Genomic DNA, 19,281 nt, shown 5'->3' on the forward strand with positions numbered 1-19,281 from the left:
TATCTATTACATGGTCCCCCAAGTAATGCCAGGAGTAATTCCTGAGCCCAGAGCCAGAAGTAAACCCTTGAGCATCGCTGGGCATAACCCTAAAAGCCAAAAAAAAAAAAAAGAGCAACACCCACCATAATCCCTCAGACACTGACAGAGGAACTAGCTACACAGATTTATCCTCAGTACAATAGGTGCATAGTAAAAACAATTTTGAAGACAGGTCCAAAAAGAAGCCAAACAAGATACATGAAATGAGTGAAAACAATAACATGAAGGTTATAAGAATACCAGTACCAGCCTGCTCTGTAAACTGGTTTCTCGAAGAATAATGTTAGAGGAAGTCTAATGAACTTTAAAAAAAAGATGGCAAAAGAAGTTATTAGAGTGAAAATGAGAAAACTATAATCAGAAGTGAAAAAAAATGGAGGTGATATCAAATCATAGTGGAAAGACTGAACAATAGAGAAATAACAGCTGAATAAAAGATAGTTCCAAGATGAGATACAGGAAAACTCTATAAAACAATAGAAGATGGAAAACTATCTACAAAGAAATAAATAGCACAGCAGAGTACTATAGTATGAGTTCAAGAAAAACAGTATTAGAATCATCTTTGAGCAAAAAGGAAGCAAATGTAGAGAAGAGTCACTACTTCAAAATATCATAGATAAAAATTTCCCAGAGTTGAGGATTGCATGCATTGAGATCCAAGTGCAAGAAGGGTCCCAGTGAAAATAGACTTAAAGAGAAGAAATGCAAGACACATTATAACCAGAATGAAAAAAGCCAAGGAAAGAATACTGAAAGCATCAAGGTTTACAAAAAGGACTTAGGTACAAAAGAAAGCCCATCAGACTTACTGCAGATTTATCAAATAAGACTGCACAAGCTGGAAGAGAATGGTGTGATACAGAAAAAGAAACCTGAAAGAAGTGAACATACTACTAAGAATTTCCTATCCAGTTAGATTATCATTTATTTCTGAAAGAACAGTTCAGAGATTCAGGCAAAGGTTCAGGGAATTCAAAGCCTTGAAAATTGTTTTGCAAGAAGCAATAGAGGTGCTTCTTTAAAAGATAAGCCAAATTTCTCAACATTTGGCCATTGTGTATAGCATTTCATTCAAGCTACTTATGGTTGCATTCTACCAAATTAAGAAAGTCTGTTATTCATAGTTGTCTAAGGCTTTTATACTTTTTCAATAATAAATTGTCTTGTTTATATTGAGTATTCTATGTCTATTCACTACCACAAAGTAAATTGACATAGAATTGTGTTGTCTTTGTTTGAGAATTTTATTATAACCTTTTACTTATTAATTTAGATACTCAAGAATTAGCTATAGAATTTTCTCAAATAAAGTCTATATTGCCTTTCTAGAATTAAACACACTGCTTTTACTTACACAGGACTATTCAAATGTCCCTTTAAGTTTTTTAATTATATTTTTATTCTTATTAAATTATATACATTAACTGTTTTAGCATAGAATTATTCATGCTATTAATTTTAAAATTTATATCTGTAAAAAAGAGAAATGTCATTTTTGAAACACTTATTAACTAATGTTAATTTGTTAATTTGATGTACATTTTATTTGGAATTTCAGTTTAGCTTTATTCATCTACACTGGTTGGGTGTTACTACTGCCACAATAGATTTATTTCTGAAAATTATTTCTCATATGTGGACTACATATACACATAGTAAGGGGGCAAGATAAAAAAAAGGTCAGAAGTCATCAGAACTGGAGATTTGCTCTATCAGAACTGAACCTTAATGGTAGACGGTTGCCTAGGAGTGGCCCTGGGGACACTGGTGAAGATGAGCACTCTGGTTATAGCTCTGGTGTTGAAGTTATGTTGAATAAAAATCATTTAAATACTAAATACTATTCAATAATATTATATTTAAATGGGCTGAAGCAATAGCACGGCATGTAGGGCGTTTGCCTTGCATGTTGCTGACCCTGGTTCTATTACTCCGTCCCTCTCAGAAAGCATGGCAAGCTACTGAGAGTATCCCGCCCACATGGCAGAGCCTGGCAAGCTACTGATACCATGGTGTATCCAATATGCTAAAAACAGTAACAGCAAGTCTCACAATGGAGACATTTTTGGTGCCCGCTCAAGCAAATCAATGAAGAAAGGAGGACAGTGCTACAGTGCTATATTTAAATACTGGATATAATGAATATTATTGAAAATCCAAGTAGGTCGATACAAATTGTTTTAAAAATAACAAACAGACTTGGATCAACGTCATTATTCATGCCTAGCCAATTCTACTTTGATGTCATGTCACTACATATACCCCAGCCCCTCACTCAAAATTTACAAATTGAAAACCTAACACCCAATGTGACAATAGTAATGGGTGGGCTTTAGGGAAAGTAACAAGTATGACAATGGACCTATTACTGATTTATGTCTTTATAAAAGAAGCATAAAAGTAAAGGCCCTCCCGTTGATCATCGATTTGCTCGAGCGGGCCCAGTAACGTCTCCATTGGAGACTTTGTTGTTACTGTGTCTGGCATATCGAATATGTCACGGGGAGCTTGCCAGGCTCTGCCGTGCGGGCGAGATACTCTCGGTAGCTTGCCGGGCTCTCCGAGAGGGGCGGAGGAATCGAACTCGGGTCGGCCATGTTGGCTGCGTGCAAGGCAAACGCCCTACCGCTGTGCTATCGTATTTGCTTACTTTTGAGACTCTCTGCCACTTTAAGTTTCAAAGAGGAGATGGGCATCTGAAAACCAAGAAATGAATCTTAACAAGACACTAGGTCTGCAAACAATTTTATCTTTGTATTCTTAGTCTCCAAAAGGATGATTTTTTTTCATTTCATTTCATCATCCTGTTAATCGTCGATTACCTCGAGCAGGCACCAGTAACGTCTCTTTCATCCTAGCCCTGAGATTATATTCACGGCTCTTTAGGAGAATGAGACCCATCATTGTTACTGGTATTTGGCATATTTGGTAGGCCACGGGGAGTTTGCCAGACTCTGCCCTGTGGGCAGGCTACATTCGATAGCCTGCAAGTTTGTCCAAAGTAGGAATAAGATAATAAGATGTCGCGCGGCCGCGAATGCGGCCGCGCGGTTCCAGGATCTGGATTTTATAGTCTCTGAGTCTTGGCCGCTGATGGGATTACACGGCGCCAGGGGGCCAGGTGGTGGGTGTGACCCCCGCCTACTGGAATTTGGAGGATCTGGGTGGAAGATGCTCGACTCCAAATCGAGTAGGCTTGGAGGTCTCGGCCCCGGAACCCGCGTGGCTTTGTCCCTCTGCCAGTACCTTCAGGTGTGCGGAGAGTGGTCTCAGCATGGTGGTGGCTGGTCCTGGAGGTCTTCGGCTGCCGGAGCCCTGGTCGGGGCGGGGAGGAAAGCTCAACCCGCTCCCCTCCAAGGGACTCCGGGAAGGAACACCCTTGCGCGGGGGCAGAGACTGGCAAGCTACTGATGATAAATATTTTAATTTTATGATACCCTTATATATTAATTTGTTATAGCAATATAAATGGATTAGAATGAGGATTACACATAACTTTTCATGTATTTGAGTATATTTATTTTCCTGACTGATTTTTTCATTCTCATCTTAAGAGGTTTAGACCAACTTTGCAATAAATAAGTTGCATTTTCTTCTGTGTAAACAAAGCTGTTTTTGTCTTTTCTATTAAATTCAAATATCTGTAGAATAATCTGAAACAAGGTCAAGGTATTGAGAAGGTAGAATGTGCTCTGGAGTTGTAAGCACTTATTTTTTTTCTTTGGAACTCAGCTTAAAATGAGGAATTAAAGTTCCACAAATTTTATTTGATTTGTCAACTATTTCTGTTAATCTCCCTTCAGCTATCATTCTTTCTCCTTGCAGTGGATAGTGTGATATCTGCTCCTAATTGCAGTTTAATTCATACTCTCAAAACAACCTCAGTATGGACTAGGAAGAATTTTCAAAGGACTGGCAGGCACACTCCCCCTTCCAAGCTAGCAGAATCTAGAATAGTCCTTCAGTAACTGTTAGCATAGCACCATCAAAGGAGACCCTTCTGGTGCCTAACTCCTAGCACCAACGACCCCAACTACTGGACCATCCAGCTCAGTTGGCCAGTATGGCTGAGAGCTCTTGGTCTCTGCAACTTTTCTTGGGATCATAATTCCTGTACCCATTTACTCTCTCCCTTTCCTCATTCCTTAAAATAATTCAACACATGAGTACATGCTAACTAGCAATCTCTCCTCGAGGTCTTATCTAGGACTCGAAAGTCCAAAGTTCCTTCCTGTATTTGTTTACCATGAGGTATGGTAAGATACCTTTCAAGTGTTGTTTATTTATTTATTTTTAAATTTTTATTAGTGAAACACCATGAGGTACAGTTGTAGACTTACAAATTTTTGTGCTTGGGTTTCAATTATACAATGATCCAGTACCCATCCCTCCACCAGTGCCCATTCTCCATCATTTTCAACTGTTTTTAAAATACCTATTGATTACCTTTAATAGGTCAGACATTTGGACAAAATTTTTAAGCAATTTTATTAAAGATATTTAATGGGTTACTACAGTAGGTGATTTTTTTGAAAAATCATTTATGTTTTATTCGTGCCCTGCATTGACAGGTGATATCCTCCATCCGGTAAGGATTGTAAAACTTCTGACAATTTCTGCAAAGCTGCTTGAAGTAAACCTTATTTTTTACCCCCGACCAGGGCTCCAGCAGTCAAAGACCTCCAGGACCAGCCACCACCATGCTGAGACCACTCTCCGCACACAAGAAGGTACTGGCAAAGGGACAAAGCCACGCGGGTTCCGGGGCCGAGATCTCCAAGCCTACTCGGATCGGGGCTGGGCATCCTCCACCCAGATCCTCGAAATTCCAGTAGGCGGGGGTCACACACACCACCTGGCCCCCTGGCGCCGTGTAATCCCATCAGCGGCCAAGACTCTGAGACTATAAAAACCAGCTCCCGGAACCGCGCGGCCGCAAATGCAGCCGCGCGACATCTTATTATGACATCTCATTCCTACTTTGACAAACTGGCAGGCTACCGAATGTAGCCTGCCCACACGGCAGAGTATGGCAAACTCCCTGTGTCGTACCCAATATGCCAAATACCAGTAACAATGATGGGTCTCATTCTCCTAAAGAGCCTTAAATATAATCTCAGGGCTAGGATGAAGGAGACGTTACTGGGGCCTGCTCGAGGCAATCGACGAATAACAGGATGATTTGTGATTTGTGATTTATGTTTTATAGATAAGAAAACTAAAACTTAGAGAGGGATTTTTATTCAACGTCTTAAAATGGTATAATAGATCCAGAAATAAATTCCAGATTAGCATTGCCTACTGAGTTCATGCTTTTCAGCACAACCTTTAACAAATTTGTATGAATTTCTTTCTCTTCATTTTTTTTTTCAGAAGTGAGGTTGGTACACCTGGAGTGTGCAGGGTTTATTCCTGGCACTGTGTTCAGGGTTCTCTCTGGTGGTGCTCAGAGGAACATATGTAGTCCTAGAAGATAGAACTAGGGCTGGCCATCTGCAAGGCAAGAATTTATTTATTTTCAATTTTTCAACTGAAGATGGAAAGATATTTCTCACATATATGTCATTTCTACTTTGTCATTTTCTGTTTTTTTTTCTTTTCTTTGAATGCAATATAATTTTGAGCATTTGATATGTCTCTTTCTCCACTAGAATGTAAGCTCTATGATGGAGGTTACAGTATCCTGATTTCCAATTTTTAATGACACAATCTAGTGTAAAGTCTTTTCTTAAAGAACTGATGCAATTTTTTTTTCTAATTTGACATGGTGAGGTTATTGTGAAGAGGACTAGACACAAGAAGTGACTTGAAATTTTATTTCTGTCCATTAAAAATGTGCTAGAGAATTAATTCATGGATTTTGTGAATGAAACCAAATAACGGCAGAACATTACCATTTTAAGCAGCTTTACTGCTCTTTTTATTCAGCAATTCACTTAATGTGTTTTTTGGGGAGAAGAAGTTCACAATGGTGATTATGTCTCCACTACTCATTGGTTTGGTTAGCTGGGACCAGTTAACAGTAAAAGGAGCGTGGGTCTCAAACTAGATTTCTGGGTTTAAATCAAATATTCTTTATTTACCAATTCTATTACCTTGGATAAGTGATTTAACCTTCCCTTGCCTTGCATACAAAGTGAAAGTAAGGACTATCTCTAATAAGGTTTAAATGATGTCATTTTTTTAAATGCCCAGACCCATAAATGTAATCAGTACATTTTTTTTGTTCTTTTAATCATTTACCATGTAAACCTCAGAATTCAGTATTTTATTGTTAGCATATATGAAGCACGGATGTGTTCCTTTCTCATTAGTTTGAGAGTTTTATCTAACCTCAGAACTGCAATCTGGCAAACCATCTTTTCTCATTGGACCAAATCCATATGTGCTTCGAAGAAGTGAGCTGTGAGTCTTAATTAGTATCAGCAGTTCATCTGCAGTCTGTGAGAAAGGCAATACTTTCATTCTGGGGATGTGAACTCACTGCTTTGATTTCTTTCACATATAAAGCATTAGTAAGTCAGTAGGAAAAGCATACAAAATACGTGATATAATTTAATTTCTTTTAAGTAGCACATTTGTGACAGACAATTCACAACATGACCCTAGTCTATTGGCACCAAATTATTTTTTGCAAACTAAGTTTGAACAGACTGATCTTATGTGATCAGAGGAAAGGGTGAAACGTATGGTTCAGAGTTTGATTTTTTTTTTAATATCACAAGCTAGTCTACCTTTCTGGATTATTATCAAGAAAAATATTCTCCAGTGTTGCACCAATGACATCTATAGGCTCCCCTCTATGTAATTTATCTTTCTCCTATCTATTTTTTACTTTTCCAAATCTCAATAAAGCAGCTGAGTAAATAAGCTTTTGCTCTGAAAAAAAATACTATTACATATATGATTTTTCAATGATCTGTCTGATTTTTTGAGCACCTCTATATGACCTCTCCAGGAAATTCATGGTACCTCTATTTTTTAACAAATTCTAGGACCAATTAAATAGAATTGATGGCTGGAGCGATAGCACAGTGGTAGGGCATTTGCCTTGCACGCAGTCAGTCCGGCCAAGTCGGGTTTGATTCCTCTGCCCCTCCGGAGACCCTGGCAAGCTACCAAAAGTATCTCCCCCGCATGACAAAGCCTGGCAAGCTACCTGTGACATATTCAATAATGCCAAACACAGTAACAAGTCTCCAAATGGAGACGTTACTGGACTCGCTCTAGCAAATGGATGAGCAACAGGAGGACAGTGACAGCTTGAAAGAAAACTGGTAAATTGATACCAGTTTATAACAAAGGAGACAAGAGCATAAAATGGAAAAGAGAAAGCCCCTTCAAAAAAAGTATGTTGGGAGAATCAGTTGGGCACATTAAAAAGAATATCGGACAATTATCTCACACCATGAACAAAAGTTAACTCAAAATTAATTAAAGACCTAGATTCAAATTCATAAAATACAGCAAGGAAGATATAGAATTATGCATGGTATTAACTTTAATGATGTTTCATTTGATGATTTGACTCCATTGGTAAAGAAAATGAAAGAAAAAATAAGCAACATGGGGTCTGAGATATAGTTTAAAGGACTGTCATTTGTCTTGCATGGAGGAATCCATGAATTAAGTCCCCATCATACATGTCTTCTCCAACCTCCAGTATACTGAGATTGTGGCCCCAGTGACCCAGAACTCTGAGCAACACCTCATTATTTACTCTGATCACTGAGCCTTAACATTTCATTGGTTAAGTTATCACTGGGAGCAGTCCCCAGGCCCCAAAACATTGCTTGAATGGTTCACCAAAAAACAAATCAATCAATAGGACTACATAAAGTGAAAAAGATTTTGCACTGCAAAAGTAAATTGTCTAAAAAGAGATAGAACATATTTGTAATATTAGCACAAGACATATAATGTAATATATCATAAGACATTACATATATAAAGAAAATATGTAATATATCAAAAAACAGAAGAGCAAAACCTCAAGCAACCCATCCAGTATCCTGGGAGAAATGCTAATAAGTCATTTTCAAAAAAAATTATGCATGCATATAGGTCGTGAGCATATGAATATAAAACAACTTTTTGATCACTAATTACCAGTGAAACAACAGTGAGATGTCACCTCACACTTGTGAGAATGACCTATATTAAAAAATCTAGAATCAACCATTGTTGAACAGGACATAGTGAAAAAGGAATCCTCCTTTATGGTTAGCAGGATTATGAAGTCCTATGGAAAAAAGTATTGGAGGCTTCTCATAGAACGAAAAAAGGAACTACCATATGATCCAGAAATTTCACCCCTTGGTAGTTATCCTAAGAACACAAACACATTAATTCAGAATAATCTTTAGCTATGTTCATTGTAGTGCTATTTATAGTAGCCAGGATCTGGAAAGCATCCAAATACCAAATAACATATGAGTGGATGAAAAGATTGGCTATAAAAATACAACAAAATACTGTTTATCTATATGAAAAATAAATAAATCCTGTATTTTGCTGCAATGCGGACAGAGCTAGAGTGTGTCACATTAAGTGAACTAAGTTAGAGGGATAAATAAAATTACTGGGTAATCTCATTCATAGGTAGTATAGAAAGAAACAAAATGATGAATTAGATGCCCACTGAAAATAAGCAAAAAAAAATTGACAATAAAACTGAGGTAACCAATCAGGCACTGAGGTGGGGGAAGAGGGGAGAAAGAGGCAAAAAACGGTAATACAGTGCAATAACTTGTACACCTAAAGTATAAGCATTAATACTACTGTAAACAATGTTACCTAAGAGATTTTATATAATAATTTAAAACAAGATAACATTTTCAACTGTCAAATAGGCAAGAATTTCCAAGATTTAAGAGTTAGCAAGCATACAAGAAAATGGACTTTCATGGTAATATAAATATGTATTAAATTTAGGTAGTTTATCTGGAAATAAGAAAAAGTATTAAAGAATTCACAGTATTTGAATTCAACATTTATAATTTTTATGTCTGTGAGCCAAACATGGAGGTGCTCAGAGGCTGTTTGTTGTTTGGAGATTATTCTCGGCAGTGCTCAGCATTCATATGGAATGCTAGAGACTAATCTCAAGTCCCTAGAATGCAAACATTTCCCTGATCCACTGAGATTTCACTCTAGTACTCGCATTTACACTTTTAAAAATTTATTGTTCTGAGCACTACCAGGTGAGTCCTTAGCCACCCTAGATCACCGCCATGGTAGCCCCAGTGGCCTCCATCCCACTGGGCCAAGACATTTTAAATTATTATGCCAGGTTTGCTAAGCATTAGTCATAGGGCCCTTAAAGTCCCTCAATATTGCTTGGGAAGACATGTCCCAAATTTATCATAGAAAAAAGTCAAACAATACTGATAGCACAGCAGGTAGGGCGTTCGCCTTACAAGCGGCCAACATGGCCGACCCGAGTTCGATTCTTCCGCCCCTCTCGGAGAGCCCGGCAAGCTACCGAGAGTATTCGATATGCCAGACACAGTAACAACAAAGTCTCCAATAATATCATTATAAGAATTTTTACTTTAGTGATCAAAATGATAGTACAGCAGCTAAGGCACTTGCTATGCATGCTGCCAACCCAGGTTCGATCTCCAGAACCCCATATGGTACCTCAAGGTCACCAGGAGTGATCCCTAAGAGCCAGGAGTGATCCTTGAGCACTGCCAGATGTGGTCTCCAAACAAAACAAAACAAAACAAAAATACCTTCTGTTTTATTTAGAAATTCTTAGGTAAAAGAGGGGAAATTGAGATATTCCACAAATGAATGATATTAAAATAGGATGAATCTATTAATGACATCTATATTCAGCAATATTTTGAATCTATTAAAGTGTTTCCTAAGAGAGCTAGAAGAATTTACCAGATTAACTAGAAAAAAAGTAAAGAATGCATATAGTACCTCTTGAACATGATAAACGTATAGTGTGAAACTTTGTCAACAGAAGAAAATAAAGAAAATTGACATGTGTATACCATACACACATGGTATATTTATACAGAGGTTTATAAACATTTAGAAGCACAAAGAACAAAAATAGATAAAAAGGCTCCCAAATAATATGTCCTATGTCCACATACTCTTTAGAAAAGAAGGGTTGTTGCAGGAACTATCCAATATTTTCTTTATGTGTATTTTAGTGCCCAAATTTGTTTCAACAGTCATGCTCTTATTTGTAACTTTTCAATCAACAAAATACGAAAAGTTAATAATTTATCACAATAGGAAAGTAGAATAAACTTTAAAGTTCCTAATGTCTACATCTTATCAGAAATAATTGAAATGGGATTTCTATACAAGTTTCTGTGACTCCAAAGTCATTATAAAAATGAAAGACACCCACCCTTCCTCTGGCCTTGCGGAACACTATATTCAGGGAATAGGTTGAGTCAGTACTTTTGGTTGGAAAAAGCATTCTGAGTTCCTTCATAACTTGCACTCCATGGTAAGCTATTTGTCTCAAGTAGAATTCACTGTGCCCATTATAAATAATCAGGAAAATACACTCAGCTTGGAGCTATTATTTTTCTGCGACATTAAACCACAGTTTACCACTTCTGATTGAGTCCTAGAACATTGGTATGATACAATTACCCCATTCAAAGCTGGTGTAGAAAAATAATTGCCAGATACTAAGGAGAGAAGAGGAAAAGGTCCTATTTATTGTTAATTTCCTTGACTGAACTGGCTCAGGACTTCCTTTTGGACAGGAGAAAATTCATTTTTGTCAGGAAGCCTACAGATTTGAGCCATGAGCTCCGGTGTACATGCAAAAAGTAAGCTGCCTCTAAATGCCTTCCCATCAACCTTCCAAGTGTGGAGGTTAAAAAGAATGTAACTGGGAGAGTCTTGTTTATCCAGCGGTTTGTTTTTTATGCAAATGCTATCCTGTGGGGAAAGAGGAGCCCATTCGGAATTCATAAGCAGCCTTTGAAGCTGATGAGAAAAAGCAATAAGCCTCTGCAGAAAGTCCTGCATGGTAACATATCCCCAGGGACTTCATCTTATGAGCATTGCTATGCAATGCAAATTAACTACACCGCATAGAGCAGCCGCCTGGTGCTTTGGAGTTGATTACCCTCATCCCTGGAGTCTGAAATGTTCTGCATTGGTGACCTGGCATCATGGATCAACCCATGAGAACCACGAGGCTTTCTAATCTTGCTGCCAACTGAGGTTGGCATGTCTTTTGGGGGAAATGGTAAATGGTAGAACATCAAGGTACTCGTTGAGTACCAAAAATATGTCCTGAATTACAGTCCTGTCGACTCAGGCAGTCCAGAGAAAAGGACTAGGATAAGAAGATATAAAGAATTAGTTTTGTCACTAAAACAAATTTTTAAATATGTGGTGTTCAGATTTCAAAGATCTAAATCAAGGGCCAGAGACTTCCATAATTAAGTTCTCATGATAACACAGCGGGTAGGGTGTTTGCCTTGCACATGACCTGCCCAGGTTCGATTTTTCTGTCCCTCTCGGAGAGCCTGGCAAGCTACCAAGAGTATCCCTCCCCGCAAGGCAGAGCCTGGCAAGCTCCCTGTGGGGTATTTGATATGCTAAAAACAGTAACAAGTCTCACAATGGAGATGTTACTCTTGCCCACTCAAGCAAATCGATGAACAACAGGAGGACAGTGCTACAGTGATACTGAGGTAAAAAAATAATGTTTCTAAGTCAAAAAGACTCACTTAATCCATTGTGAAAACTGATATCCTATGCATTCAAATAAGAAAATGAAAGAAGATAAAGGCTCCATCATGATAGATAGATGCTTTCTAGGTTGGCCCTTCAGTCCAGCTCTGAAATAGAAAGAAATAGAATTTCAGATTCTCTGTTCTTAATCAAACAATTTATGTTTTATAATTTTTATAGATATGGGTCTAGGGAGTTCCTGATAGAACTGAAATTCTGTCACCTGAAAGCAATCTTTTGCAGTTTATTTCTTCTAAAAATAATCCAGAAATGATCTATCTCATTAGATAAAATCAGCTAAAAATTGGGAACAATTGATGATAAGGTTTTATTTATTTTTTATTTTTTTGCTTTTTGGGTCACACCCGGCAATGCTTAGGGGTTATTCCTGGATCTGCACTCAGGAATTACCCCTGGTGGTGTTCAGGGGACCATATGGGATGCTGGGAATCGAACCCGGGTTTGTTGCATGCAAAGCGAATGCCTTACCCTCTGTGCTATCACCCCAGCCCCGATGATAAGGTTTTAAGACATGTCTCTGCTCTTGTCTTTAGAATTAAATATTGATGTCAACTAATAAATATTACTGACAGGGACTAAATAATTAAGAAAACATTCCAGCCAATGTTAAACATCATGTTTGTCTAAAGACACAATTTTCATAAATTTTCTGCCCTAAGATTATATCACATTCACATTTTTCAGTTCATACTATATTTTGTCTTAATTTGTTTTTAAGCGCTTTATGCAACAGAGAATGAGAAATATGTGTGTTATTTTATTTTCTTCTGTATGACTTTATTTTATCATGTCATTATAAACTTTCTTTGGGTCACATAAAATTATGGAGAAAATAACCACAGACAGAATTTCCTGAGTCTTATCCTTATCCTAACAACTTTGTAATTCTAAGTCTTCTTCCCTCCACCTAAACCATTTATTTATTGTGGGGCTTGAGGGCTTCTCTTAAATTGCATTCTGGAAGTCTGGGTATCCCTTCTGGAGATCCTAGTAATGTTCAGTGGGGCAACAGGGTGTAAATCTGGATGTGATACCAAAAATAGAACATGTACCTTAATCTGTACCATCTTTCCAGCCCTGCCCTGAAACTTGTAATATTTTTTTTCCAGAATTGGCCAGAATTGTGTTGCAAGTGTCCTAATAAGACATTAAAGGCAAAGAATTCACATAAGTCATAGACACAGTACAAAAATAAAATAGCCCCACACAAGCCAATAAATAAAGTGGAGTTTGCTCTCGAGCACATTAATCCCACTAGTTCATAGAGAGGCGGGAGAGGAAGCTGTTTCTAAGAAAACCAAGGAGAGTAGCTCAATGTTCCCACAACAGCATGGTCTATAAAACTCTTACTGATGCTTCTTGCAGATTTTTGCACCATGGTCAGCTGCAATGTCTGTCAATCAAATGAAAACATTCTTTATTCTTGCGGTCATTCATAGCATATGCAGGCCTAAGAACACTGATAGGCCCCCTCTGTGTAGCAATGTAGCAGGTGGACACCATTTATCTCTACGGGCTCAGGCGGGCACCATATATCAACAGCCACACAACAGAAAACTGACATTTGTTTCTAAAGTTTTAAGCTCCAAACTCCTAGCAAAGGAATAAATAAATAAATAATAAATAAATAAATGGTATGGATCTTTCCATTATTCTTGATATATTTTTCTGTAGATAATGGGCAAATACAAATGGCCAACGGTAACACAAATCCAATAATATTGCTAACCAAGTATTTATAAAACTATTATAAGAGCATCAACAATTGATAAACTACACCAGTTAGTGTGAGAGTTCACATTTATTTTAAACTACAGAACGTAGCTTGTTTTATTCATTTGTTTTGAATGTTTGTTTTATTTTCAAATTAATTGAAAAGCATTAGAGAAAGCACTTCTGGTGGAGTGAAGTTTTGGACTTTCTATCATCATTTTCATTTTCCTGTATTTATTCACCCCATTCTCTGTAGCTCTGTGGTTCCACAGTCATCACACATGGGAGGGGTTGCTGACAGGAGGAAATTTAAAATTTGAATTGAGACAAATGCCGCAGTAGGGACTCCTATGAGCGCAGCTGCGGGGCAGATTTGATAATGGGCTGCATAAAAAGTAAAGAGAGTTTTGAAGCCTTAAGCATAAGAGAAAGAACACATGGAGGGTGCGGGATCCCGGAGGAAAAAAAAAAAAAGAAAAAACAGGTTCCAAAAAGAGCCAAGTTCACCCACAAGTTCCAGATGGAGTAGGCTCCGCATCTTGCCTCCCCCGGATGGAACCCCGGTGACCAGAAGCCTCTACAAACACAGCTCGAGTATGCGGGAACGAGGACTTTTTCTCAAATCTGCCGAACTACACCTCCCAGGTAACCTCTGATTCCGGAAGTCATGCCCACAGCCCGCCCCCCAGCGCCATCTTTGAAGCCTTAAGCATAAGAGAAAGAACACATGGAGGGTGCGGGATCCCGGAGGAAAAAAAAAAAAAGAAAAAACAGGTTCCAAAAAGAGCCAAGTTCACCCGCAAGTTCCAGATGGAGTAGGCGCCGCATCTCGCCTCCCCCAGATGGAACCCCGGTGACCAGAAGCCTCTACAAACACAGCTCGAATATGCGGGAACGAGGACTTTTTCTCAAAACCGCGCGGCCGCTTACGCGGCCGCGCGACATCTCTCTATATACAAAGTGATCAATGAGAAGTAAACCACCCAATCTTTCTCCCTGAAAGTCAGAGTTAAGTTTGGAGCACGGCCACAGCCCCAGAAACACAAGGACTTAATGCAGAACCCAGCAGCTTAGAGCAGAAAAGTGAAAGGACTATGCGTTAATCCAGGCCATCAAGTCTGCCGGAGGGGAAAGGGTGTCGCCCCATTCGCCCTCTCTTCTCTGGAAAGAAGGATGGCGGCCGCATGGGAGCCTTGTGGACAGCAGGTATGAGCCGGGGGTGTGGGGGCGACTAAAACCTCATGGGAAGGGGGGCGTTCCGGTCCGTCCTTCACGCCCTACCGAGGTCACCAGTTGCCCCCCACGAGCGGCTCTCCAGCACGGCCACAGCCCCAGAAGCACAAGGGCTTAATGCAGAAACCAGCAGCTTGGAGCAGAAAAGTGAAAGGACTATGCGTTAATCCAGGCAATCATTTCTGCCCAGAGGGGAAAGGGTGTTGCTCCCTTCCGCCCTCCTCCCTCTGGAAAGAAAGATGGCGGCCACATGGGAGCCTTGTGGACAGCAGGTATGAGCCGGGGGTGTGGGGGCGACTAAAACCTCATGGGAAGGGGGGCGTTCCGGTCCGTCCTTCACGCCCTACTGAGGTCACCAGTCACCCCCCACGAGCGGCTCTCCAGCACAGCCACGGCCCCAGAAGCACAAGGACTTAATGCAGAACCCAGCAGCTTGGAGCAGAAAAGTGAACAGACTATGCATTGATCCAGGCCATCAAGTCTGCTGGAGGGGAAAGGGTGTTGCCCCATTCGCCCTCTCCTCTCTGGAAAGAAAGATGGCGGCCACATGGGAGCCTTGTGGACAGCAGGTATGAGCCGGGGGAGTAGGGGCGACTAAAACCTCATGGGTCGGGGGGCGTTCCGGTCCGTCCTTCATGCCCTACCGAGGTCACCAGTTGCCCCCCACGAGCGGCTCTCCAGCACGGCCATGGCCCCAGAAGCACAAGGACTTAATGCAGAACCCAGCAGCTTGGAGCAGAAAAGTGAATGGACTATGCGTTGATCCAGCCCATCAAGTCTGCCGGAGGGGAAAGGGTGTTGCCCCATTCGCCCTCTCCTCTCTGGAAAGAAAGATGGCGGCCACATGGGAGCCTTGTGGACAGCAGGTATGAGCCGGGAGTGTGGGGGCGACTAAAACCTCATGGGAAGGGGGGCGTTTCTCTCCGCCCTTCACGCCCTACCGAGGCCACCAGTTGCCCCCCACAAGCGGCTCTCCAGCACGGCCACGACTCCAGAACACAGAAACCAATTTCTTAACTATCTGACTTTCAGTAGAAATACTTCCAGGGTCAATAAGTAAAATAGCAGAAATCCAAAACCAACATTTAATTCTTGAACCCAGCTGGAGAAAGCAAATCACTTCACAATGCTTTTTCAGCATGTCTGATTTGGGGGGGGGGGGTAAACTCTAAATAATAGTGGTGAATCTTTTATTGAAACAATCTAATCAAAGCGGATAGAGTGTTAACTAGAATTCATCTGCCTCACAGGGACGGGGAGGGGTGGGGGGTGGGGTTTTATTGGGGTTCTTCATGGGAAAAAATAAGTATTGGTAAAGGGAAATGTGTTTGATATTTGCATGACTGAGACATAAACCTGAAAGCTTTGTAACCTTTCCCACAGTGATTCAATAAATAAATTAAAAAAAATAAATAAATAAATAAATAAATAAATTAAAAAAAAGTAAAGAGAACAAAAGTCCTTCCATTAAATATAGAACTGAAAACAGTCCAGAACCTGCTCGTCCAAGCATCAGCCAGTATGGAGAAGAACACACAGCAGTGACACCTTCATCTTCAGCAAAAGGAGCATCTGCAAATTTCACCAGTATTTCCATGTCGCCAGTTGAAGAATCCTCAGGGATGACAGCTTCTGGAGGAGCGTCTTCCTCACTCTCAGTGATGCCAACTTCATATCCGACAGGCTTAACAGGCAGTGTTACTACATTGGTGGCCTTCTATGATTATGAAGCTAGAACTACAGAGGCCCTTTCATTCAAGAAGGGCGAAAGATTTCAAATAACTAACAATATGGAAGGAGACTGGTGGGAAGCAAGATCCATCGTCACAGGAAAGAATGGCTATATCCCTAGCAATTACGTAGCCCCTGCGGATTCCATTCAGCCTAAAGTATAGTATTTTGGCAAAATGGGGAGAAAGGATGCTGAAAGATTACTTTTAAATCCTGGGAATCAACGAGGCATTTTCTTAGAGAAAGAGAGTGAAACTACTAAAGGTGCTTTTTCCCCTTTCTATTTGTGACTGGGATAAAGTAAAGGGCGAGCGACAACAATGTGAAACACAACAAAATTAGGAAACTTGACAGTAGTGGATACTATATCACAACTAGGGCACAGTTTGAAACCATGCAGAAACTGGTAAAACACTATACAGAACATGCTGATGGCTTATGTGTCATAAGTTAACAACTGAGTGTCCAACTGTGTAACCTCAGACTCAGGGTCTAGCGCAAGATGCTTGGGAAATTCCGCAAGAATCTTTGTGACTAGAGGTTGAACTAGGACAAGGATGTTTCGGTGAAGTATGGGTGGTAACATGGAATGGAATCACAAAAGTAGCGATCGGAACACTAAAGCCAGGTACAATGATGCCAGAAGTTCTTCTTCAAGAGGCTCAGATAATGAAAGAGTTAAGACCTGATAAACTTGTTCCTGATAAACTATGCTGTTGTTTCTGAAGAGCCAATTTATATGGTCACTGAATTTATGTCAAAAGGGAGTTTGTTAGATTTCCTGAAGGAAGGCGATGGAAAATATTTGAAACTCCCACAGGTGGTTGATATGGCTGCTCAGATTGCTAATGGTACGACGTATATTGAAAGAATGAACTATATTCATCAAGATCTCCGAGCTGATGATTTTCTTGTAGGAGAAAATCTTGTGTGCAGTATAGCAGATTTTAGTTTGGCAAGGTTAATTGAAGACAATGAATATACAGCAAGACAAGGTGCAAAATTTCCAATTAAATGGACAGCTCCTGAGGCTGCACTGTATGGTCTATTTACATAGGACTTGTATGGGCATTTGGAATTGTACAGACAGAACTGGTAACCAAGGGCAGAGTGCCATATCCAGGTATGGTTAACAATGAAGTGCTAGAACAGGTAGAATGAGGATGCCTTGCCCTCAAGGTTGTCCAGAATCCCTACACGAACTGATGAATCTTTGCTGGAAGAAAGACCCCGATGAAAGACCAACATTTGAGTATGTCCAGTCCTTCTTGGAAGACAACTTCACAGCCACAGAGCCACAGCACCAGCCAGGAGAAAATTTATAGACCAACTAGCCTATTTTCTATGCACAGATCTGCCAATCTGTAAAATCCTTGTGTAGACTTCATTTACATCCAGGAATCAAAAGAAGAAAATCTTAGTTCTGCATTTTTTTAATCTTAAACTGGAATTACAGATTGATTGCATAAATTACTTCCCCCTACCCCCAATAGTTAAACTAAAGCATCGTGATTAATTTTCTTATTTTAGGGTCCAAAGAAAGTATAGCTATGAAGTGGATAATAGTGGAAGTGAAAGAAAACAATGAAGAAAGACAAGGCAACTGTTTATAAATCACTTTTACCCCCCAAATCTAGACTTGCTATGAATAAAATATTATTATAAATAAAACCCGAGATATAAAATGTAATATAATAAGAATATATTTAAAATTAAGGAGCTTCGTGGGACCAAACAATTCCATTCCAGTTTTTAAAACTTTTTACATTCATTGTCAAATTTTTTCTAAGTTGAAATATGCAGTCTTAATAAATACCTCCTTTTGCATGGAAATGGGCTCTGTTTTTAGAATCAAAAAAAATAAAATAAATATCAAAAATGTAATTTAATGTTAGATTACTGCAGTGGAATTGAAACTCATGGAACATAAAAGTATCATAAATTTTCATTTTAGTCTTTTCCAAAAGATTAAATGTTAATAAAGTAACTAAATGTTAGACCACCGTAGTGGAATTAAAACTCATGGGACAGAAAAATATAAAAATTTTGATTTTGATCTTTTCTAAATAGCTCAGTTTAAAATAAGGTAAGTAGAAAGTAAGTTGATCTTCATTAGGTTGCATTAATTTTTTTAAAGGTTATTTATAATTGCTGAGTCTCCTGCCCTCACGCCTGGCTGTCCTCACCAGGGCCCCTTGGAGGGGGGCGGGTTGAGTTTCCCTCCCGGCCCTGAGCAGAGCCCCAGCAGCCGAAGACTTCCAGAACCAGCCACAGCAATGCTGAGACTACTCTCCTCACCACCTGACAAGCCTCATGCATGAAGGACCTGGCAGAGGAACCCAGGCATGCAGGTCCCGGGGCGTAGATCTCCAGGCCTGCTCGGATAGGGACTGGGCCATCTCCAACCATATCCTCCTTCTTCCTGCAGGTAGGCATTACACCCACCAGCTGCTGCCGACACCAGGTGGTCCCATCAACGGCCAAGACCCAGAGACTATAAAACCCAGCTCCCGGAAGTGCCTGGCCACATTCGTGGCCACTTGACATCTTATTACCTTGTTTTCACTTTGGAAAATCCAGAATCCGGCAGGCTACCTAAAGTATCCTGCCTGCACGTCAGAGTCTGGCAAACTTCCCGTGGCGTACCCAATATGCCAAATACCAGTAGCAGTGATAGTGCTCATTCTCCTAGCCCTGAAAGAGCATCAAATATGGCTCTTTTAAAATCTCAGGGCTAGGAAGAAGGAGACGTTACTGGTGCCTGCTTGAGGCAATCGGCGAACAACAGGATGATCATGATTGTGATCGTGATGT

At 39.9% G+C, this 19,281-nt stretch overlaps 1 pseudogene; it reads left to right on the forward strand.

Moving 5' to 3' along the window:
* The first annotated feature begins 13,876 nt into the window (after positions 1-13,876).
* LOC130026955 (tyrosine-protein kinase Yes-like) lies at positions 13,877-17,926 on the forward strand (annotated as a pseudogene).
* The last annotated feature ends 1,355 nt before the right edge of the window (positions 17,927-19,281 follow it).

The sequence above is a fragment of the Sorex fumeus genome, unplaced genomic scaffold, assembly GCF_029834395.1.
Source record: "Sorex fumeus unplaced genomic scaffold, SorFum_2.1 ptg000035l, whole genome shotgun sequence".
Lineage (NCBI taxonomy): Eukaryota > Metazoa > Chordata > Mammalia > Eulipotyphla > Soricidae > Sorex > Sorex fumeus.